A 25,581-nucleotide genomic window follows, 5' to 3' on the forward strand; every position below is an offset into this window, starting at 1 on the left:
GGTGACAGAGACAGACAACACACACACACACACACACGCACACCCAGCCGCCATCAAAGAGTGTGTGTGTGTATGAGAGATTGTGTGCTAAAATCTTCAGCCAGTGTTCTCTCATGTGTGCTTGTGTTCTTCTGATTCAGAGCTTTCACCGACTATTTAAAGGATGCATATCAATGCTACAGCTGAATGTTGAGTCAGGCCAGTTTAAAGTGATTTCTTGGTATAAAGTATCTGGGATAGACCAGTGACCTTACCTGTGTGTGCCTCTGCTGAAGCATTGAGTGGGATTGGCTCAGTATCTCCCCGATGGAGGGATTATATTATTTCTTTGTCAAATATATGCTCATAGCAAAAAAAGCAATTCTTTTTAGCTAAATTAGCATTTTTGAGGTCCTGTGTGTGAGAATGTGCGCCATCTCAAGGTGAAACTGCAGCCTGTAACAAAGGGAGGACTCCTCTGCTCAATCCTCATTGAAAAACAAACATGACGTGTGACTCTAAGCACCAAGTATTGTCCTGAGCCCAGTAAAGACAGATGTGGCGATGTGCGACTGTGACAGAGCGTGATTTTCAATTTCCCTGCACATGCACACAAACACCTTCATCGACCCACAGCTGCAGTTTAGAAACACAAGTAACTGCTGACATCTATCAAACGCAATAAATTGGTGTGCTTCGCTGTCAGTTGCAGGTTTAAATTCACCATGAGGGATTCAGCATCCTGTCCAAAGAGATTGTGTTTAGAGGACGGCCTACTTTACCTCCTCAGCCACAGCTGCTCTCTCTATATCTGACTGTGACTCCCTCCTGGTTGTGTTACTTTCTATGACCAGAAGGATAGTTCTGCTTTATCATCTCGCTGCAGCTGTAAACAATGACTGAGGGGCTTGAGTTTGATTTTTATGGGACTTGTGTAGTGACCATGAGGCAGCTTTCCTCGAGGTATGACCAATAGCAAGAACACCACTGGTGTTTTTTCAGCTTCTTTTTTTTCTTCTTCATGCAATTGCTTCCATCAAACATATTTTCATACAGCTGTGAGGCTAATGCTATCACTCACTTTTCCCTTTTCCCCCAAAATCATTGGGCATCCATCATGGCACTGGGGGACTTGGAACACTGCTATATACATAATGGGATACAGTTATGATACATTTTTTTCATTGACTAAATCCACAGAAATGGATAAGGGGTTAAAACTATACAGTGCATCACGGAATAAATCAACTGAGAAAGAAAAAGAAAATGTACACAATTCTGTTCTTTGTGACAGTCATGTCTGGATTTCATGATCTCCTCTCGCAGCCGCCTAGACTCCCCGTGTAGATGTCATTGCGCAGAAAAAACCCCCAAAACAAAACAGAGCGTGGAGAGGAAGATTCCCGTTGAGACGCTGCACTGAGGTCTGAGAGTGACGGCTGCATTGTTGAACTGTATCCTGCACCCGCTCTCTCTCTCTACCTCCTCCCTGTAATTGCAGCATGTGGGCAGATCTGTGACGATTCAGATGTGTGCATACATCTAAATATGGAATAATGAATCTGTGGGTGCATATTTTCGACGCATGCAGAAAAAGCATCACCAATGATTGGCGTGATGATTCCTCTTTGGATTTCAATGTGTCCGACACTAAAGAAATGATCATCTCAACAAGATACATAAACATATCTGCTTCATTTATTCACCGTACCACCGTTGAGCAAATATCTAGGAACTGTGTTTGCTGACAGACTGAATGTCTAAAGTTTGTTTTTGAGATTTATAGATGTCGTGAATTATATATCGCTAAGCATCAAAACAAATACCTTTATTTTGAAAATTGCAGAAAACCTCTTAATGACTCTTAAATGTCTTTGTAGCCACGTGATCCACACTATTCCTGGACACAATAATCCCTCTCCTGCTAACTACACATAATGAATACATGTCTTCATTGACAACTTGGTGCGGTGAATATAACACTGTGTGCAGTATGGTTAACCTCCAAGCCCTGGTGTATTTATTTAGAGATGCTGTGGAATGACACATGCCTTTGTCCCTACATTATATAAATAAACGTGTTTCCACAGGTGACTATATTTAGAGCTAACCTTTATTTTTCAGTGGTATAGTGGAAAGTCCAACGTCTTCTTCATTAGATACAATTTCATCTTTAATCATCCACTGCTAAACGATGAGACTCTGAGACGGAGCAACTGATGATTCTCCATCTCGACCTTCAGCTTTCATTTTCCATCCCTCTGTACTGCCAGCTTCTGAAATTTAGAAACCAATTTCTCCCTTGTGATAATTCATGCCCCGACCATTCTGTTTAATGAAAAACAAGGATGATAATTGCAGTTTTAAACCCATTGTTGTGTGTGATGTGCACACGGAACGTCTCGGGTTACTGAAGCTGTTGGAGTTGAGCAAGGGCAGAGGTGAGTGCTGCACACTTGGGATGCACTCATCAGAATTTAATAACTGGTCCTAGTTGCAGCAGTCAATCAAATGTGCTCACACCCACACACAGAGATTCTGCCTGAAACTAACATGCTTGCTTGCTTTTGGCATTAACACAATGACTAAATGAACCACATCCAATTTTACTGAAAACAATTAAGAAATCTCACTTGGAAGTTTTCAGGACACATAATCTGTTCCTAAAACTTCTCAATATAATGTAGTCGAAGTAGATTTATGCACCTCCTATATGATGACTACCAGTATTCACAGTTACATTCACATCCACATTCATTTAAATAATTTAAAGTGTTCCAAAAAAAAGAAAATGCAAAGAGACACTATTTCGAGGCATGTGCTAACTATTTTCTGGATGTTGCAAACAAATGGAAAATAAAGGTAAAAATGAACACACTTGGCACTGACTGGCCTTGGTGGTTTTGATATTCAACCTGCACTTTAACATGGGCATGTGTTCTGTTATTATTTCTAGAATTGTATATGTATATATATATATATATATATATATATATATATATATATATATATATATATATATATATAAAAAAAAAATATATATATATATATATATATACTATATATATATACAAAATTTCTATATAATAATAATAATAATATTTCTGTATATATATATGTATATATATATATATATACAGAAATATTATATAGAAATATTATTATTATTATTTCTAGAATTTTATATATATATATATATATATATACACATTCCAGAATATAAGAAAGATGCATTTTTACTGCCACATTTGTACTTCACAGGAGATAGACTGTATTTAAAGAAAGCCATTAAAACATTATTTGAATAATAAGTTTCAAATTTGTTTTCAGAAATGTATTGACAGCCCTAATCCACACAGAGCAAGCAGACATCACAAAAGAGTCTGCACCTTAGCTTGTTGAATAACCACCAAACTACTATTTAGTGGTGAAGTACATAGCAGAAGTCAGTTTGCCTGCTAAATGGCTAATTAGCTGCTGAGCTGCAGCACATTACACAGCATGGGATCGTACCTGCAAATGTGACTTTCTGGCCATTTAGATGCTGGTGTTTGCTCCAGGCTCTTTGGCAGCACTAACAATACACTGTCTGTCCACTTTGTCCGTCACTCTCCTGCCAGGGTTCGGGCCTGCACGCTACTGCCAGTCAAGCACGGGCAGTGGCACACTGCTCCAGCCTCTGAGGGGGGAAAGACACACAAATATGTATTAATATCACAATTAAAATAATGGTGAAGAAGAAATGGTGATCTGTCTGTGAGACCGTTGTATTTTATCTGATTAAAAAAAATAAATAAATAAATGTCATTATATATCGGCCATCTGCTGCCCTGATTTCAACAATTTGGCATCAGCCACAGAAAAACCCCAAAGCGGCCGGCCTGCCGTCTGGCACATACCATGACCCTGTTCAGACATGGTATAAACATCCATTCTGAGTGATTTGATTACAAGGAGATCACATACAGGCCCGAACGCTCCCAATCCATCCTAAATACATCCTCAGATCTGATCACAGAAACCACATTTGGAGGTGGTTTCTGTGAGGACGCTCATCCCTGAGCATGAACACAGTCGGTCCTCAGGGTGGATTATACACTTTAGTTCTTTAGCTGCTTGTTTGATTTGTAATATTTGTATCTTATTTCATGTTAGAGCAGCACAAGTAGTGGTTTTCTTGTATATTTTCCAACTGTATATACAGTAGGTGTTATTTATTTTCTATATATTTGAACTGTTACATTTGAAGGATTGTGGGTACTTGCTCTTCACTGACGGATACACAACATGCATGCTTGTAAAAGCTCTGTGGGAGGGACTCAAACTTTTATAGAAAGTGAAGCATCTGCACATTGAAACAGTTCCTCACTGGGGTTCAGTGATGTAATATCGTTGAAATACAGCTTTTTGAACATTCTTTCTTGACTTTGAAAAGCACCACTTACTTATTACTTACGACAATATTATGTTCACATGTATGTATGAAAGATGGAAATAGTAAATATGATGGTTGGTTGAGCTGTGTTTTGGCTGACAAGGGGCTTCTTATTACACTTAATGGGTCATTACAAAGAAGAGAGCCATAGTTAATGCAATTATTGACACCTGAACTGTTACCTCCATCGCAAGTGAGCTGTGAAAAAGGCAGATTCCGCCACGTAACACTTCATAAGCTCATCGAGATTTAATCATCTGACACAAAGTAGTAAAAGAAAAGTCGCGCAATTACACGAGCACGAGTGGGTTCGCATGATGTGTATCACTTTGACAGCAAACTTTCCCACTGCTGGGGGAATTAATTACTTCTCACATCCTCATCAGGGCCTGACTCATTAAAGGCTTACATGACCCTGGATGTAAAGCTGTATACGTTACATGGGCACAAAGTGTGTCCTGCAGAGCCAGCGTTAAATTGCACGGGCGTAGGAAGGCAGGTCATTACACTGCATGGCAGATCATTTTCACTTCTATTCACCCAGGCTTGTTTTACTCCCACCTCTCATTTCATGCACAATAACCTCCTTAGATGAAGAGCTTATATGGAGCGATACAACACATGAGCTATGACTGAATATTTTATGGCATTTCCGCATTCAATTTTTAATTACATTTTAAATGGGTTGATATTTAGAGAATCTGATTTTAATACCATTGCTAGGTTGATTTTACGCGGGCTACTTCGGGCAAAATGCTGTAATAATAAGCCTTCAGGCACATTTGTTCATGATGAAGATTTAAACACATGTTTACGCTGCTTTTGGCTGTTTTTTGAGTTCAAAGATATGTCAGAGGATTTCAAGACTTCCCACGCTTACGAATAATCAAAGGAATGTTAATTCTGCTTATGTTAGGGAGTAAAACAATCTATTTTCTACACTTTTTGGATGCATTTTGGACTCATTTATGTATTATCTGTATATCAAAACCATATAATAGACGTATTATCTGATAGCTATCACACAGGTATCGTGCAAATATTCAATGTCGAGACGCATCCTCGCTCACAGCATCAGCATCAAGTGCAAGACATTCAGCAGCGATCAGGCACAAACAACCAGCGTTTACCAAGGAATCTATTAATCAGCTCCGTCTTTCATTAAAAAAAAGTACGTTATCGTGTTATTTGGCATTGGCATTAATTCAGCCTGGAGTGCAGCGGTCACTTATTTGGAGCTCCATTTGATTTTCTGGTGAAATTGTATGCCATTACATTCACTTCATCCAATCAAAGATGGACAGAGAGCGAATGAGTCGCTATATACAGAAAATGGAAATGAATGAACAAATGAGGGAAATTCTATTTCGGTTAATGGAACGCCTGCTTCCATCTGCAGTAGACAAATACATATTTGTTACGCAAAATATACATGAAAAGGAGATTTTCATCGACTGGCTCCAAACAAATAAAATGGGCAAAAACTGTCGACAAAAACACAGTGAGCTGTAACAAATGAGAAGTACAGCATAAGTTGTCTTGACCATCTATGGCAGCTTCAGGTTCCCCCCACCCCCCCCTATTAGCTATAGCGTCCCTGTCCCTCTATTATGCAGACTAACCTTTTAAAAGTTAACAAAAAGTGTTCCAATATTTTTGAGCATGATGTGAAAACAGCTGCGGTGTCCTCACATGTGGATCAATCGACTACATCCAGGATAAAATGTGTCAGGACATGATGAATCATGCCAGTAGCTACCACACTTTGACTTAAACTATAGGGAGGTGGAATAAAGGTATGCCATCAAAGAGAAGAGAGAATGAAGAGAGGCTGAGGATCCTGTTCCCTTTGATAGTGAGCTCTGTCCTTGAGCTTGCCGCCAGCTGAGTGTCCCCTGGTAACTATACTGTCGGAAACAAGGAGGGCTGCATCGCTGGTGCATCTGCCAGCAACCAGGAAGCAGAGTAACCCTGTATTTTTTTTAACTTGACTAGCAATGGCCATACTTTTGAATGGTGTCTGCGCACACCCACCTGCTGCAAGTCATGCTGCCAGCACACACTGCAACCACCCACCCACCCCCACACACACACAAGCTGAAACACACTCTGATCTCTAATTTAGAGATGTACCACATCACTCTTCCTCCTGCTGGATTCACATCAAAGCGGGATGCCAGGAGAGTTACAGTAAGCAAAGTTTATGACATAACTCCTCTGCATCATGGACGCACACGCACACGCACACGCACACAAACTTTAAGAATGTTTGTTGCTCCAACACTACAGGAATCTGCCCACCTGCTGCTTTTGAAATCTTTTTGGTGAATCCTGGCTTCCACCTGCACACATTAGTGATTACAACTATTGGACACTCAAGTGTTTTCATTGTTATACATCCTGCATGTGTGCTTGCACATTACAGCTGCAGAACTGAAAAAAAAAAAAAACGTCCTAAAGCAGAATCTGCCAATGTGTGCAAGGCCCTTCTCTTTTGTACGCCTTGTCAGGAAGAACTGTTGCCTTTCTAAATTGTCAGCTTCTCAGAGGAAGACTTTTTTTTTTCCAGCCTTGAGCAGCGTGTATACTCTGACTCATTCAGTAGGTTTTTAAAACAAATTTGAAAGGACTGAAGTTGATTCTCCAACAAGAAAAAAGAAAAAAACATTTAATCATTAACCATAAAGTAAGTTGAAAGGATCTGCATCTTTCTGTCCCTTCTTGATACATTAAAGGTGACATTGAATGCTGGTATAGCACATATATGTTGGTTATGGAGGTCTACTTACATATATTAACTTGTTTTCATGGTTAAAAACCTCCCAGTCGCTGCAAACGAGCCGATCAAAATATCTCCTCACAGACGCTCTCGTCAGCCGCGCTGTTTCAGACCAAAACCACACCCCCAGAACGTGGACTGTGTTGTGATTGGCCAGCCAACGAGAGCTTTCCCACTGTCCTGTGATTGGCCAGGTACCTGGAAGTGACGTAATAGATAGGCCAGCTCTCAGATACACAGCTCCCCCTCTGGCACGGTGGATGCTCTGCATCTCAGCAGCTACAACGAGAGTAGTTCTTCTTCTTCTGTGGTTGAATGTACGCAACCGGATGTGCCCGGACTAGTGCCCGCACCAGGAGGCGCTACGGTGGTGAGAGGAGTGGTGAGGTTTTCTGATGACATCATCAGCATAGGGAAGTGCCATTTCTGCTTCGCAGAGCCCAGGAAAACAATACAACACTATTTTCTCAGCAGTGGCTGAACTGTTTGTTCTGAAACTTTAGGGTTTCATAAACGAGGTAATGACGCAGATACACACACAAACGCAGCGTTAATTGGAGCTTCCGGTCTATGTCGCCTTTAAATAATGAATCTGATGGATAAATACGCATCTCCTCAACTAACAGTTGTAGGACTCACCTCTCTGTGTGGGAGCTTTGCTGCGTTCCATGTTTACCTCATCTTTTTTTTCCTATTATGCCAAGGTGAATAAGCATCCCAAGGTGAGGAAAAAAAGGCCCCGAGTGACCCAGCAAGCCAGAGAAACTCAGCATCACCCTCCCTCCTGCTTCTCAAGCTCCCCTCTGGTCTGTCAGTCCTTCCAGGCAACTGGGGCTTCAGAGTCCCTTTTGTCATTTCCACTTCAACTACAGCTGCCTTCACAACGGGTGCCCCCACCGCACTGCGCATTTTCAGGTGTCCCCTGAAAGACAAAACCGCTCGTGACGGCAACGACACATACATTATCACCCAACACTAATCTCTCTCACTCTGTGTGTCCTCCCTTGTCTTTCTGGACAAGCCGTTAGTAATGAGACTGGGGTCCAAGCCAAGTGGTTTGACTGTATTATCCTCTCCATAATGGTCTTCATTGAAGGGCCAGGGGTCGTAAATAAGCAACGGAATGAATGGCGGTTGGGGTGATGCAGACGCACTGAGAGGCAGCGCTGAGGTGGGCGGGTTGTAAATTGGTTTTGCCCCGAGAGTGAGGGCGGGGTTATGCCACTGATGACTGAGGGGGTCACACTGTGCCATGGTGCGAATGCAGCAGACACTTATTATGCTGAAGGTGTGACAGGCGAGGCGAGGGAGAGGAGCAGAGGAGAGAGTGCTGAATGGCGGAGCTGTCTCGGGGGTTATATTGCTTTCTGGACCTTGTGATCTGGACCTAAGAATTGTGACCCACTGCAGATGCACTCTTTGAGTGTGTGTGTGTGTGTGTTCAGGCATGTTCCTCTGTTGGTCCATCAGCTGCAGGCGTTTCTCCTCCCTGTAGCTGTGTGAAGAGCGGCTCGGCGCCCATTTGCAAGTCACAGCAAGGTTGGATCTGACCTTGGTGCTCTGTGTCAAAATGGAGGACAGGAGGGAGGCAGGTAGGTGGAGGTGGGAGGAGGGCCATCATTATCTCCGTGCGGGGGGAAGGGAGTGTTTGAGTCCTTGCTCAGACCTTGAACTCTTTCTTTTAGCTTCGCACAAAAACAAAATAAATGCCTGCCTTCCCTTTTCGAGACTCGAGCTACCGATGCACAGAACATTGCAGACGGCGAAGACATGGTGTTTCAGTAAATGGCATGCAATGTGTTCTTATGCTATAACAGGTTGAGCTATAGTGCAGCGGGCAACTATATCTGTGACAAGGGAGTTTCATTGCTGACTGAATCAAACACCTGCAACTATATCAAGAAGCTGTAATACTATCCGAGGCAGCCACATTAACTGCCTGGTTTCTGGACTCAGCAGACACCAAATACAAGCCATTGAACAGATGTATCTACTGTATGCATGCAGAATATACTGTAAATCATATACACACACTTTATTGTAAAGCGACAGTTTCAGCTAGTAACAGATTTATATTTTACCTTTTGATTGACATTAAAAACAAATTGCTGAATAACACGATTACTTTTGATTAAGGATCTATCTAATAAAAAAACCTCAATTAATATCTTTATCTTTTTTTTTTTTTTTTAGCCTGTTTTTTGAGCAAAACAAGACATTTGGAGTTGTCACTTTAAATTAGGGCTGTGGTAAGTACTTATTTTTCTTTTACCACACAAATGTGTGAAGCCATTTATATCACTGCGATCACTCCCTCCTTCTGTGATGAGCTGTTTTGTCACTCCAAACCCTCACGGCACAGAATGCGTCGCGTTGCTTAAGACTCATGTGTTCTTAAAGAGGGAAAACATCATAAAACAGCTGAAGCAAAGCACAATTAAAGCATGAAGTTGGCGATCACAGAGAGAGTATAGTTGTGAAAAGACAATGAAAGCACAGCATTGGAAAATGTGTGGCAGCTCTACCTTAGACTCAGAAGTAGCAAACATACACAGGCCAAAAAGACGTTAAAATCTGCTCACTATTCAATTGATGCTGAAATTAGTTCCAGCACATACAGTAAATAAGTTGCTGTGGGTTCCTGGCTACAAATTGGTTGTTAAATACAGTTTAAATAGGAATCTCCGCTCAGTGTATCCAGCATCAATTAGCAACAATTACCTCAACACAACATGCCACCGACACAAGCCCACTTTGACCCACCACAGAAGGCTGCCTGCACTCCCACAGATAGGAGCGAGGAGCGAGCGTGTCTGGCAGAGTGCTTACGTCCAGAGAAATAATTGTGAGCACGACTTTAAAAGTTCCGGGCTGACTTTCTATCCCGGTTCAGTTGAAGCAGCAGAACAGAAATGTTCTGAAATTTAAAAGCGAGCGTCAACATGTTTACCAAGGCAGAGAGAGAGAAACTGAAACCAACAGATGAACGCAGTGGGGAAAAGTCTGGGTGAGGAGACACGCACAGTCTACTGCAGTGCAAAAACCTGAACTTTTTTCCTTCTCTGTCAGTCTTTTACCTTATTCTCCTTGGCTTTCTGTTCACTTTTCTGCACTCTCTGTTCTCCTTTTAACTTGCTCTTACTGACTTTTTATAACACAAACATTACTCATTACATTGATGAAGGGGAATGTGATAAATGGCCATGCCTATTCTCATTTTTAGAAGGCATCAAAACACTATTGTGCCAAGGACGCACCTCATGACGCGCCCCGCGATTAAAGGCATTGCAGTGAATAAAAGCTCCTGTATGACGTGTACTGTCAGTGTGTGCAAGCAGGGCCTTTTCATCTGCACTGAGTGAGGCTTTATCAACGTCACGCATGATTAAGTGTATGCAATCACAAAAGACTGAAGGATTTGGATAAGGAGGAAGCCTCGCAGTCCACACACGCTGGCTCATTTTGAACATCAAACACCGTTTTTAAGACACGGTGTGTTGCTTGTATGTGTGTGTGTGTGTAAAAACACCTCTAGCACAGTGGGGTAAATGGGTAAAAGAAGAAGTGGGCAAATGAGTTTAACCATGCAAGAGGAGCTGAGAATGGACAATTGTGGTGTGACTGCATGTCTCTGTTTTGAACAGCACAGTTTTATAGACAGTGGTTGAGGATTCTCACTCTGACCCAAAACAATCAATACTCAATTGGAAGGTCTACTGTGTAACCTTCAGGAGGCTTTATTGGCAGAAACTGAAAATAATAAGTATGTTTTGCATAAGTAAATAATAATGATTGCATGTCCACAGACTAAGAATAAGTATTTTACATGTACTTTATACCTTATGTTTTGAAGGCCGACATCTGCCTGAATGTACAAGGCAACGGCGCATGTGTTTCATATTCTATTTTAAAGCAGAAGCTCAGTACGAAAGCAAAGAACAGATCATGGAGTGGCTTATATAAAATGCCTAATCGCTATTGCTATCATTATCATATTGGCAATACAGGACACATTTTAATGTCCTTTATAATATCCATTAAACTGCCCTGGTAGTGCAGTTGGCACTTCATTCTATTCTAAGTGGTAATACGAAGGTGCCAGGTGTGCACCAGCTGATAAGTGGTGTTACAGAATACCTTTGCTGTTCGATGGCCTGTGATTGTGATTGTTTCTTTAGACTCTATTGAACTATCAGTCTTCTCTGGCCAAAGGTTGTTGTTCTGACTCATGCACTTGACACTTATGTGTTGCTTTCAGTCCCCAACGTACAGGTCTGTGCCAATTCTCGCTGCATGTAACTATGAACACAACATGGCTCTGCTACCACACAAAAACACTCTGACCTTAGGAGACGAAAAGGAAAACAAGCAAATCAATGACTCGGCTTCATTTATTCTGTTGGTTCCATATGTGATTAAGTGCTGATTGAGAGCAGAACTATGAGCCAGTGAAGTGGTTAAAACTGCAGTAAGCTGGTGACCGACTGCTTCTGCAGTCCTCGGAAGGATGCATCAGCCAAAAACCCTTAAATTAACAGCTAAGTGAAAAGCAACTCGGCCGATTTTTAGAACAAAAGCAGCGTGCGACCTTCGCTTAAAAGGAAGTGCAGATTTGTCAAGTGATGCTCAGACTGGCAGAGCCCGGCGGACACTTCTCCAGAGGATACGTATAGTATTACAAATAAATAAGTGGTCAGACACCGCATAGGCAGACGCTGCACTGTGCTAAGTCCAGTTCAAAAGTCACGATCAACACTATTTGCTGCTTCCTTTAAAGATATTAACCTCGCAAGTGTCCACAGTTTGATTTCTGGGGAATCAGAAGACTCACAGAGCCCATTCCATGGTCCAGGTTAAACACTGCAGCTGTAAAAAGCAGTAAGCCGAGGTGGACGCCGCCTTATACACAGTGAGGTTTGGAGCAGACCCATCGATCGATCTCATTGATCGCGAGGACTGCTTTAGATTTGCTGAACCTGCTCAGAGGGAGATGAGGAGTTTATCACAGAGGACAGAGCAGACCTGTAGAATGAAGACACAGTGGAAATGTTGACTGGAACCACTTCTGCTTAACAAATATAATCTTTGAATTTTAGGTGCCTTTTGATGACATCATCAGCTTGACCCTCTCTGCTATAACTTGTGGGTCAAATCTCTTACGAAATATTTGGTAATACTAGTTAGCCAGTGTCTTCAAACTAGGTTTTTTGTGTTTGTTTTGATTCAGAGACACCTAGTAGCAGAAATCACATACCATGCATTTAAATGCAGAACATAACAATCAGAAGAGTCTGTAAATTAACAGCGTTTTAAGGCATTGAGCTATTGAAGAAAACAATATAACACATTGGACATAAAGAACAGAGGTTATACTGGGTGTGTGCCAGGTTCATAGCTGCCGTTATCAGATCTTTCGTAGCTGCATGCACCCCCGCCCAACAACAGCTTAAATCAAAGACCTGATTTGCATTTACTACTTGACCCTCGTCGCGACCTTCAGCCTGCTCGATCCAAGACATGACGTGGAATCTTGTACATCAGCAGAGAGATATGACTGCAGGTGAGATCCTGTGGGGATGCTGCGGTGACTCACACGTCAGCCAAGACAAACAACGCGTGTGTGCTTGAATTAATCACCCTTTCATCCCACGGCGCACTTATTATAAATCAAACTTGCATGCGTCCGAGACAACCTGCGAGACGCAGCCACAGCTTTTGCCCTCTGCTTTCAAAAGCAGCGAGGTGTTATTGTTTGAATCAGCGGCCCCCGTGCTGCTTGCCAATTGAAACCCCAGCACACTTCCATTTAATCTGACAATAATAATCTTCTGAGATTGCCCTTTCCCGCTGTGATGTTTGGAAAGCTTATAAAGGACTCACTCCATTGATCCGAAGACACTTTAGGAGGCCTTCTTGTTGTTGTTCCCATGCCATAACCACAAATAGACCCTTTGAAATAGAATAATATCAAACAATGCCAGTCAGTGAGTGAGTCAACCACGTAATAAAGGACTAATAGTTTTATCATTGCTCTGAAATTGTGCAGTGTGTGTGCGCGCTTCTAGTCTGTACATGTACTACAGAGGCTGCCGTTGTTCTGGCTGTATGGACTAAAATAAGAAATGTTTTATGGAGAAAATATAATCCACTTTTCTATATCTTTGGGCATAAACGGCTATTTTCATTGACAATAAAAGCCATCAAGTAGAGTTCACACCTAAGCCACACACTGATTTGCCACTCATCTGCACTTCACCTCCCATCGCACCGAAATGGATTTCCCCCTTAGGCCAGCAATCAGAGTTTATGCTCCTAATGACGCGCAATAATTCAACCATGATTGATCAGTGAAATCGACTAATGAGCTACAACCACAGTGTGAAAACAGAGGCGTCCATCTCTGCGGCTTCTTCACCACTGTATTAGGCATTGTGTCACAGCGCCGTCAAATAACTCACTGCCAGTGGTCGCGCCGAGGCCGATATCTCACTGTGTTTGGCTGCAGTTTACGCTGAACACACAGCGCGGAGGAAGCCGCGTGTGACAAACTGCGCCCTGCGCTTGCACTTCATTCGAGGGCTTGAAGGACAGCCTAAAAAGATGTATGGGCCGCTCGCTGTAATGTATTCATAGATAAAAAAAGATGGAGAAATCGCTCTTGAAACTTGATGAAGAGCCTGCTGTGGTGTCTTTGATAAATTATGATGATCCTATGCAAATAACGCCTGCAGCTGATTCTCTAGAATGTACTGTTCAATTAGGAGGAACATTGAACTGGATGAGCAATGAATCCATGGGAAATTTCATATGCTGCATTATGATGAAATCAAAAGCAATATTTTCAGATTTGTATAGATATAGACAAATTATCCTGATGCTACGTCCACAATCTAACAAGGCAGTTTGCATTTGACCCTTGCGCACACACTAATTAACACCGTCAGACAAAGAGACCAATTTTTTCAAGCCTCATAAAGGAAGCTAATTCATGTTCCCATATTAGACTCATATCTAGATCTGTCACTATGGGCTGCGCCACTAAAACTGCTCAAGTGAGCTGAGTGCAATTCATCACAGTGTCTCCTTCTGTAGTTTCTATTTCACCAACCAGATAACGGCACGAAGAATCAAATCCTTCGGCGTGTCAGAAAAATGGTCTCCTGGGTTTCGCCGAATATTTCAAGAAAGTGGACTTTATAAATGACAGCACTGGATAAAACGCCACAAAACGGACTTCCCTTTTAACGGTTGGAGTACATTCATGCACAGTTCACTGCGACTCCATGACTCCTGATGTGGGAAGAAGTTCAAAGAAGCTTCTGAGATGCAGACTGCTCCACCCCCCAAAGCCCATCCACACATTCAGCCCTGAATATTTCAGCAGGAGGTTGTGCATGAATCAGCCATGCATTCAGATTTGGTGTTTACGTTACAGGCTGCAACTCCTGTTGTATGTAATATGTGATTACATCCAGCTTTGAAGCCTAATTTTAGAAAACAAGCCGCCGTCTGTGAAAAAGAGATCCCTATCATCTTCTTCCTCAGCGAAAATCAGATGTTTTTCAATTAGGGTAGCACCACGACATTTTCATGTCGCCGCTTCCCTCACTGATGGGTTTAAAAAGTGGAATCTCGGTGTGATTACAGCTTTTGATCATTATGAAGCTGGAGACACAATGAGTCCGGCTGCAGAGGCGCTGCAGCGGGAAATTACATCATGGCAAAATACTATTCAAGGCTACAAAATGCAAATTATATGCAGATTACTAATATGATTCATGTATTAATTTGGCATGCTAAGTGGTGATTAGGTGAGTGGGAGTAAGCAGCAGTCACGAATGCTCAGCCGTGGCTACACACGGGCATGATGAGGAGAAGCGAAAGCCTTCGCTTGCCTCCATTTTACTCGACGTGAGAGGTGACCTTTCCACAGACTCCCTGCCCTTGGCGCTAAGGAAGCGCAGATAGGCGCACATGGAGCATCTGACATATGCACGTTAACTGTTTTTCTCTCCGTGGGCTGTTGGCATTAGACGCAATGAAAAACACAAAGAAAATACAACATCGTACAAAGATCCAGAATGTGTTGAAATTTGCCTTATTTTCAAAATTCAAGAGCACAATCACCTGATTGTAGGAATTGGTTTGCCTTTTATAATATTCAAAGAGCCGGTTTAAGAATTACTGATACTGTGCTGCTTTCAGGGCTGCAACTAACTTCCTTTAATTATCGATTAATCTGACAATTAACTGTTGTTAAATTATGTCGACTGACCAATTCTCTCCATCCGTTTTCAAACAGCCAATTTCATTTTTTAGTTGTCTCCATTCACATCGTCTGCTGCCTCTGACTGATTTTAAGTTAGAGATTTAATCGCCTAGTGCTTCTCACTACTATAACATGACCTGTAGTAATGCATAGGCTACTGTAATGTGGAGATAGATCACTTTAAAATGAATGGTCACAGAGAGTATGAATTTAGCTAAAAGGCTCAACTCTCCTTGTGTTCACTGACACACCATGAAGCCTTTTGAAGGTTCTCACACCCTGTAGGCCCGTTTTACAAAATCTCTATTCAGGGGCAGGAGTATTGAAAGGTAAATTCCAAACTTAAGCAGCTCGATATTCTCTCAGATATGATCCTGAAAGTGTATTTTAATACATGGAAACAGTTTCAGCCATCTGCTACCAGGGGGATTTCTGCTATTTTTCTACCTGGGCTCTATGTTTTTAAATTTTAGAAACGGGCCGGTAGACTGGTTCAGGCGCAACGTTCTACTTTATGTCTACTATAAAAAACTTCTTTTCACTACTTATTGTCTTAAATTGTTAATGTAAGAGTCTGACAACATTACTGAAGCAATAGTGTCGCTCAGCAGCAAACCTCGGTGATTATAAAAGTGCTTTTTAAATTACAATTCACCAAAAAAAATAACATTTATAAACACAGAGCCACCACAGTTACATTTTAATGATAAGGTACAGTAGGTCTGTTAATGCTTTTGTTAATTAATAGCAGTTTCAGACACTGTTTTTGAGAATTTTGTGATGTAGTTATAATTTTTAATTGCAGTTTTTGTCTCATAAGTTATGCATCGGAGCTTTCATTGTACCAAATGGTAAAAAATATTGTTCATTTGTTCCAAGTGCAGTTCAAATGAAAGTTCTTTTGTTTAACTAATGTTAATTGTGTATTTGAACTCTGAGCTCTCCAGTGTTTAGTCATTGTTCGTATTTTTATATTCATGCTGATTTTCCACATTGTTGACAAAGTTTAACCTAAGCAAACCAAAATAATTGATGCGTAAAACTGTTATCCACAACACAGTAATATGTGCTTAATGTGAAAGTCAACACTTTCAACTGTATCCTCAACTGCTGCATCACATGGTTGACGTCATTCAAAGAAAATGTTTATATACTGCAAGGGATGATATATTGTGTCAGCGTGGGGAGGCTTGGGAGAGAGGCCACTATAAAAAAAAAAAAAAACTGGGATGTACCATATTTTCACTTCAATAAATAACGTCGTAATTCCCTTTGATGACAAAGGGAACACGGGCAATGTAAACGCATGCAAGGGTGATAAAGCCAATGCTTCATTAAACAGCAAGATTGAAGTGGTCAACCTCAGAGGCAACAATAACTTTTATCCAAGCCTTGTCTCAGCTTTCAATCACCTCTCGCTTTCCCCCAGCAGAGAGAGTGCTGTGAAATAAAGCACCGATGCATCTACTACCTTTTATGAAAGGCCTTTGGAAACCAGAAATAGGCTGCATCCCTGACTGAGCAACGATTTGACAAATAGACAGGAAGCTGAGGTCAGTGTAGCGTATCGTACCTGACACAGCTGGCTCTTGTCCGATGCAATATGTGCTCCTTCTCTTCATATTATCTCTGTAGAATTAAAGATGAAAAAAAATCCGGTCAGGTCAGGTCAGGGGAACCTGGTGTAAGACTTCAGGAAATGAAAACTGTTTTAAATAGCAACTATTGTCTGCTACATCAGTGACAGAGCCTGTTTTCAGGTGAGGGATGCAGCATAAAAATAATCTTACATTATTTTCTATTCATGAAGACCAGACACAGGCGGAATTATAACATCAACAACAAAAAGTTGCACACTGCAACTAAGTTAAAAACATGAATAAACATGAGCCTACGACATCACTGTAAATCTATTAAAAAAAAGGGTCTCATTACATGAATAAAATCCTAATTTACACAAGCTGAACTCATTGTGTCAGAAAAGGAAAACAATCTGTGGTGTATTTACATTTCGCCAACCGCACAGGCTCAGCTCAACTGTGTCTTGACACAGACCATTAGGGAAAGTTTTTAAGCGTAATCAGGCTATAAAAGTCATTAGTATGCTGCAAGCGCCGCCGCTATTGCTTAACTATGGCAACAAACAGGCAGGGAAGGTGGAGGGATCAATTGATGTGCAGTGCTCTTTCGTGAGAACTTATCATTCAAGACCCACTTACACCCCAGAAAAGGTCAAATGAAATTCTCTCATATCAAATTGAGTTTTTCACTTGATTAATAAGCGTCTGTGGCGGGTGGCACGCCAACGCACGCTGCATTTCCAAACAGTTCCAGGTTTTCATTTACGTCAAGGGTGGCACAGACCTCAGATAACACAAGTTGAATTAAAATGTCCCAAAAGAGCCCAGAACATCATTTGCACCTTTTATTTTGCATTGAGTGCAGGATATCCTCCTGTGGTGGTATAGTGAGACACCCTCATTCATGCATTCACTTATCCCTACGTCGCACACAAAATGATCAGTGGTCAAAATATAAAGGGCTGAACAATGAATTACATTTTTGTCAAAATTGCAATAAAAAACACCTGCTACAAGCCAAAAGGTGTGAAAAACTACCACATTTGTTTCTCACAGATGAATTATTTTAAATATGTTCTTCAAATTAAAATGAGAATAATACATGTGTAAAAAGTACAATTCCCTCTCACATCGCAAATCATACCGCAATTTCAGTCAAAATAATCACAAGTAGATACTAATTGAAAAAAACTCGGAGCACATCATAAAGCTAGAGGCTTAAAAGGTTTGCTTTTTAAAAATATGGGTATTCTCTGCTGTTAGTTGCAGTTGTTTCTACACAATAAGGTGTCATTGACTCCATGACATGTAAAAGACAAGGGGACAAGATTGAAAAGTGGTTGCCAGGCAGACTTTACTATGTGTAGAGACACACTGATAGCTCGCTAAAAAACTGATGGAAGGAGAAGGGCGATATATAGACCACGATGGTGTGTCCATCACCGCTATCAAGTTGAAGAGAGAGAAGAAACACCATGTCAAATTCAGGATACAACTCTGTCACCAATCCTGCTAACAGGCTGAGAGCAGTGCGAGCTGGGTAATTGGCAAGACTGTCCTGCCCTCGGACTTGAGTGGCATGTCTCAGCCGTGGCATGGAGTCAGTTACTGATCGGAGCCGAGACACGCCGAGCTGTCAGCCCCGGCTCCGGAGTAATCACAGGCCTCCATTAACCAGGCGGCTCATGCGCCGCGGTGGCTCTCAGAGGACGGAGGAGAAAAGTTGAAAAACCTCCAAACCCGCAGTCGCATGCGGCGGCATGAGCCCACGCAGAAACACTCGGAGGAGGCGGCTGATGACTAATCACCTGGCACACTGCGTATACACAGAGACGCAGAGAAATACCTATTAGTGTGTTACCAACACACCCCGGTGACTTTGGCACGACAGAAGCCGTACTACATTCTTCTCATACAATCACCTCATTGTGCATCGACACCTCTGTTTGCCATTAACATTTCTGATACTGGAAAAGAGCCATGCTATTTGGAATGCATTACACTCCCCCGTCATTGTGGTAATCAGCATAATATGAATTATTGCCGTCATTACCCTGGGTGGCCAAGAAATATCAATAGGTCTTAATTATTCAACAACGAGGAATAATAAAAAAGGAAAGCAAATGCACCTTTAGCTTACGCTGTCAACAATCATTAGAGTTTGTATCTCTCTCTCCTTTGGGAGCAGAATTTGACTCCAAGTCTCTGATGTAGGGTGCAAATCATTTTGAGCAGTAAGCTTGTTTTTTCTCGCTGCATGAACTCCTGGTATTGTTTGCCTTACTGTGGAAATTTCCACGAGAGCTCCTAAAAAGTTTCCCTTTTTTTAATGATTTTTCACATTATAATTTCTTGTTTGCAAGGGTTATAAAGTGCTTATTGGGAGGCTGAAGCAGTTTTGTAGGGTTACTCAGTTCAGTTAGATCATTAAAAACTATTTTTTTACATTTGAATACGACATAATTGGTGCTGTCAAAATTAATGCGTTAAGTGTTGCAAGGAATTTTAAATATTTAACGTTTTTTTAACGCAATTAACCAAGTTTATGTCCAGTGCCAAATTAGCATTGTGGAGGACGATGGACTGGGAGAAATGATATCAATGGCACCGGGAGACACAACCAGAGGCACAACTGTGTCATGAAAACCCCCATTATATGAAGAAGATGACTTGCAACTGCAGTCGTTTGCACTAACTGTGAATAACGCAGAGGAGCAGGATCATAATAATAAAATGAGTTGGATTTTAATGCAGTACAGCCTGGGTTTTTCTCTTACTGCAATAAGTGCTTAGTGTGTTAAGTGCATACAAGTCCTCCCTGTGGTTCACAGCGGAGGATCAGTGTTTCAACTTAAAGATTCTATTAAACAATAGCAGTGTTCATTCTTCATTATAGTGAGTCACTTTTAAATACAGGTCTTTTACATTCAAACCACTGTCTAATGAATTCACTCAATGCTGATCAAGCCGGTCAGCTCCACACGACTCTCTCTGTGACGTTCCCCCCGCTGCACACAGGAAGTGATTTGTAAAGAGTAAAGTGAGACACCTGTAAAAACAGAGAACCACCGACAAGAGTTTCAGAAGCGAATTCAACTCGTAAAACCCACATGTTTGACAGTATAAACACTGTTTTTGTCCTGTTTTCAGATGAAGGACGCGGCAAACACCGATAACATACATTTTTTTTATGAATTTAAATTCTTCCAAGTTTCAGTGTACAAATGAAACGCTGATGATGAAAAGATAAATGATGACAGTCAAACAGCTCCAGAAACAAGATTCTGTCTGAGGGGAAGAATTATCTTCGGCAGCCTTGCTTTTGGCCGTTCCTAACAATTATATTTGAACATTTTCCACTTAACACGAGCACAAAGTGCAGCAGAAGGTGATGGGTAACATCATACAGTTCTGGAAGCAACAGCAAAACAGCAAAGGCAACTGTCGTCATTTGTCGAGCTGATGGAAAAACCACACGTTTAATTACACTGATTTAGCAACAGTTATATCCGCACAGCTCGTTGCTTTTGATTCACTTCAATGACACATGGTGAACACAAAAATGACTCAATCCTGACAGACTTTTTTAAATTGATTGTTCAAAATGACTCAAAAACAGTTTGCAATATACATTTGTTTCCATCACGAGTTACATTGTGGTATCATGAGTGTAGGTTGGCAGGGTTAACGTCATTACAGTAGACTTTCTGTCTGAGATAACGAAAGGCTTTAGCTTAATCCATAGATCCGCTCGAGGACCTGAAGGTTTCTCTGACCTTTCAGAATGAACTGTCAGTCACGCGTCCGTCCATCTTAATGGAGACATAACCGCAGACATGATTCCGAGCTTCAAACCACTGCCCTTTCGAAGTGTAATTCATTAACAAAATAATAAAGAAAATACTGTAATGACTTCCTCTGGGTTTTCATTGATCCCTTTCTGCCTGCTAATGATGCAGTGGCTGATAGACACCTCCATCACCCCCACTGGTGTTTGTCTTCACGTCTTATTGACATTCCAACAATCCTGATTGCCTGATTACAGCTTAGAGTTGCCAACCAAGGGAGAGGGGTGGTGGTCTTTGTCCCTGTGTCATCTGAAAGGTTGATTGGGATACCGCTACAATGAGATCATTCCTTTTCAGCGAACACCCAAATAAGGTTCAGTTTCCTTTTCTCTGGAGTTATTTCAATCAATTTGCAGGTGCTTCACGGTCCACGGACACTCTGAGCTCAAGCTCAGGCAACACTGCGGCTCAGTGTGTTCACTGCGCCATTGGATGTGCAAGTTGAGGCCACATTTCACTCGCCGGCGCACTGGATTCAGTTGGAATTTCAAAAATGTCCAAATCACATGGGTTTCTCTCAAATCACAGGTACAAAGTCTTCTCTCGCTACAAAGCTTTGGGTTGAACGCTATAGCACATTAACACCTCAATGCCTACCTTTAAGTATATTCTGCTAATCTACACAAGATTATTCCCTGTTACCTGGATTGTAGATTTCCGAAAAATAATTAAAATCTAACTTTATGGTAAGTTCTTGGCGAAAGGAACAATTTGTATACATTGCGTGTCAAGTAGACTTTGAATTATCCCCAATTATTGCGATAACACAATACACTTCTTTATATTTGCAATAACGTGCAGCCCTAATGGTTACTATGGTTACATACATGCAATCACACACTAAAAGGCCTTAAAATCAGATATGTTCCCATTTGGACCATCTTGTAATTCGTAAAAGATAATCCTTGTTTTCATCCAAGTTAATTGACACAGTCTTTTGAGACCTGTTCTTTTTTTTATTTTTAGACCGACTGCTGTGTTATGAATGGTGCGTTTACAAAATACCGACCTTCATTGGAAATGGCCAAGATCCTGCTTGCTCTAATTACACACCTGGAGCTGACAACTCATCGTACACTCATCTCTGCAATGGACTTAATTGGTTGACCTTTTCAATGCACTTGATGTTATTAAAGCTCTAATTGATAGTCCCTTAACAATGTAAGATCCTCTCTATTAAGTTCTTAACACCAAAGATTTAGGTCTCAGCAGCTTTTGCTCCTTCTGCTCTGAAAATGTGAACGGCATCTTATAACAATGAGAATCTGACGTATAACTGGCCTGAGAAATTAAGGAGTGGTACAAAAAGGGTTTCTTTAAGATTAAGGTACTTGAAATTTATAAATATGTTAAAATACAACGTTTTTTTAAAAGGCTTAACACAGTTTTGTTCAATCCAGGACTCATGTTGCAATGTTAAAAAACAGCAAATGCCATTTTCTGCGTCCAGATGAGCAATTGAGTAGGTGAAGGTGAAACTGAAAGTAAGTTTTAATGAGCTTTTCATTTACAGCTGATAGTTGAGTTGTAAGTTGTTAAGAACACAACAGGCAAGTGAATGCCGGTTAATTCATAATTTTTTTAAAGATTTCCATTTCATGCTCATCGTCAGACTAAAACGCCTGTCTCGCTTTTGTGACTCTGAGTAATGTGGACCGTGGGCATATCCGGAGCAGAACTTATGGCTTTTTTAAATGAAAACAGAGTAGCATGGATGGATTTAGCTCTACAATATACGGTGGGAGGAACATATATTTTCCGCCTCTCGCTTTTATCCCTGATAGAATAAAATTATGGACCAGAGATTTACACAAGAGACACCACGGATGAAGACTTGATTAAAATCCATCTGCAGCATCAATTCAACAACTACTTTGCTTTTCCATCAACTGCATGCCTGTGATAGCCCCCTTTACGCTGTCTACTGTTCCAACTGTTGATGCATTGTAAATGCATGATAGTAAATCATGCATTCTGTGTATATTCCTCCTCCTTATGACTTCAGTGTCGAGGGAGCAGCTGCACTCAGAAAAAAAGAAATAGGTCATAACTCCACAGCTTCCTGAGTAACCTTTCTGTTTATAATAATCATGAATGATACAGTCTCATGATGCAGTCTCATCCAGATTGCACTAAATACAGTACAGCCACTGTATTTTCAGTCCGTTCAGTCGATGCTTCAAAGTAACAAAAACAACTTGTTTTTTTAAGGAATAATTAAAGTCGTACCTGGGGCAAATTAGCGTAATTCTGAAGGCTGGATGCTCATGTCTGTTTTTTAAGGTTTTGTCAAAACAGTTTCCTGGGCTGATCATGAAATACTGCGGGGGGGGGATAAAGTGGTGAAACAAAAGTCCAGAAAAATGTCCAAAACCCACACAGTTTTGTCTAATTTTAATTACGTTATTTTGACATAATCGAGGCTCATAATCGAGGTTTATGAATAAATCACAGTGAAAGACGTTGATGGTATAGTTCTGCCTTGAAACGCATATGAATACAAAGAACATAAGAGATACCATCAGGATATTTACTAATGCAAGGATGAGAACTAAGGTATAAATAGTTTCCTTTATGTTTATGTATTGTTTTTATTTAGAACACCTTGCAATTAGAACAATGTGAGAGCTGAAAAAACAGAAATAAATTGCAGCCTTTGTACTTTGCTGACTGCACTGCATTCAAATTGCAATTTTGATTTGTTGTCAGACACCAGAATTAGACCAATAAGCAACACATACAATCAATCAATCAATCAAGGATGGATTACTGAACGGGCCTGTGGGGCCCAGGGGCCCAGAGATTCAGGGGGCCCTGAAGCCCAAGCCTCTTCATCACACTGTTTTAATGGGGCCCTGAAGCCAAATAACACTGGCGCCTAAATCAACATGGGCTATGGGGCTATGTTATTCACCCCAATATCTATATATATATATATAGTATATATATATATATATATATACACACTATACAAAGGGGCAGAAGGGGTCCATAGTTCGTCCCAGCTAACAATAGTTACACTGCACCATTTGAGATGAGATAAAATTATATTTTATTTGATTTTATTATTTTTTTGGTTAGTAGACCAAACTAAATATGAAGACAAAAGAACTTTTGAAATCCTTGATAATAAACAGCACTTGTGTAGGCTGAAGCTTAAGCCTGTTTACACCTCTGTACTCTTTTCATCCTTCTCACAAAACTTAATCATGGTAACAACAAGAAACATAAATTATAGGAACATTTTAATGTATGTAGCTTAAGCAGTTTACTTTGCATCCAGCATTTCATCGTGGCCGACGAATCCCATGTCGCCTCCCTTGATTACATCAGTATTGAAAGTCGAAAACGTATGAAGACATTATTTATACAGTGTGTGACTCCTACATGTTGCATTACACGTGCATACAAAAAGCTTTCAAGGAGAGTGCGCTGAATATAAATGATATGGAGAAGCACCAAGACTTCAGTGATGGATGCACAGATGAAGATGCAGGTTTGTTTTGTTTCCGATTGCTCCACAGCGCCTCTGTCCTCATCATCACTGACTTTCCACTGAAGCCTTCGCCGTCCCCTTTGCCCCCGTCAAAGAAAAAGAGAGACAAGAACTTGATGAGTGCACCTTTGATCCCCTGAGGCACCGCTGCTCCTCTGCCCAGCGATGTCAGATTTCTGAGAGTTTTCAGCCTGTGCACTCTCCTCCTCCTCCACAGATTTCGTCTCTGGGCTCTTTTTTCCCCCGTTGTGCCGGATCGTGGTACCGTTCCTTGACTGTTTACAGCTAATTGTTGCGGTCACTCCTCAGCGGCAGCATGGTGTTACGAGTGCGGCAAACAACAAGGTGCCACGCTTGATCCTGCAACATCGATCGGGTTCTCGCGTTAAATGGGAATAGCAAATAGTTTAGCACATCATTTGTCTCCTTTCTGTTTATTTATTAGACTGGCAGTCCTGAAATGGACAATCAATTCAAGCCCAGAGGGCACTGTTTCAATCACAAAGCACCACGTGTTTTAATCTCGTTATTTACACTGTGTTTGCCGAGCTGCTTGTTTATCATCATCCTGCAGATCTCACGGTCATATTTCCGTGTAGAACAGTTGGACTCATAGCTCATATTGTGGGATTTGCATGTGTCACGTGTGTGGAGCTCCGGTCACCTGCCCACGCTTCACAAACGCCAATGAGCCGAGCTGCACTTCGGTCCCTTGCGCTATTCCATATTCAATTAAATTCTCAGACTCCAGTAATAGTTGTGATGGAAAAGCTGCTGGAGGAAGGTTTCGAGAGACGAAGGTGTCTTAAGTAGAATCTGTATTGATGGTCATATGGTAGGAGAGAGATGAGCATTTAACACAGTAACGACAGCCAATTCTGAAGGCTATTTAAGCTTTATTTAAATCTCAAAGTGCAGAAAACCAGCGCGTGGCAGTAGTCTCGCGACGTTGATGCCAATTATCTCTGTCCTAGTAAGAGAGACAGTTTGTGACTATCTTCCTTCACAGATATACTCGAAAGAAACAGCAGCCTGCAGTACTGTTTATACACAATGTACAGGCATTTGCTGAACGAGAGGAGGCAGAGCCGACGATGAAAGGAAAAGCAACATAATTGAAGAAATGAAAGACAGAAATTCTGCACACTGGTGATGAATATGCAGGATGTTCATTTTTTTTTTTTTGAGTCTCAGA

At 41.2% G+C, this 25,581-nt stretch overlaps 1 protein-coding gene across 2 annotated transcripts in view; it reads right to left on the bottom strand.

Annotated features, from left to right (window-relative positions):
* Positions 1–25,581, bottom strand: part of LOC131475536 (beta-1,3-galactosyltransferase 1-like) — a 77,556-nt gene that overhangs the window by 35,763 nt on the left and 16,212 nt on the right. For both annotated transcript variants that reach the window (XR_009242511.1, XM_058653740.1), the window contains exons 2-3: positions 17,036–17,091; positions 3,493–3,658 (exon numbers count right to left, since the gene is read on the bottom strand). The gene's annotated coding sequence lies outside the window, so the exon portion shown is untranslated. The remainder of the gene's footprint in view (positions 1–3,492; positions 3,659–17,035; positions 17,092–25,581) is intronic.

The sequence above is a fragment of the Solea solea genome, chromosome 2 (assembly GCF_958295425.1).
Source record: "Solea solea chromosome 2, fSolSol10.1, whole genome shotgun sequence".
Taxonomy (NCBI): domain Eukaryota; kingdom Metazoa; phylum Chordata; class Actinopteri; order Pleuronectiformes; family Soleidae; genus Solea; species Solea solea.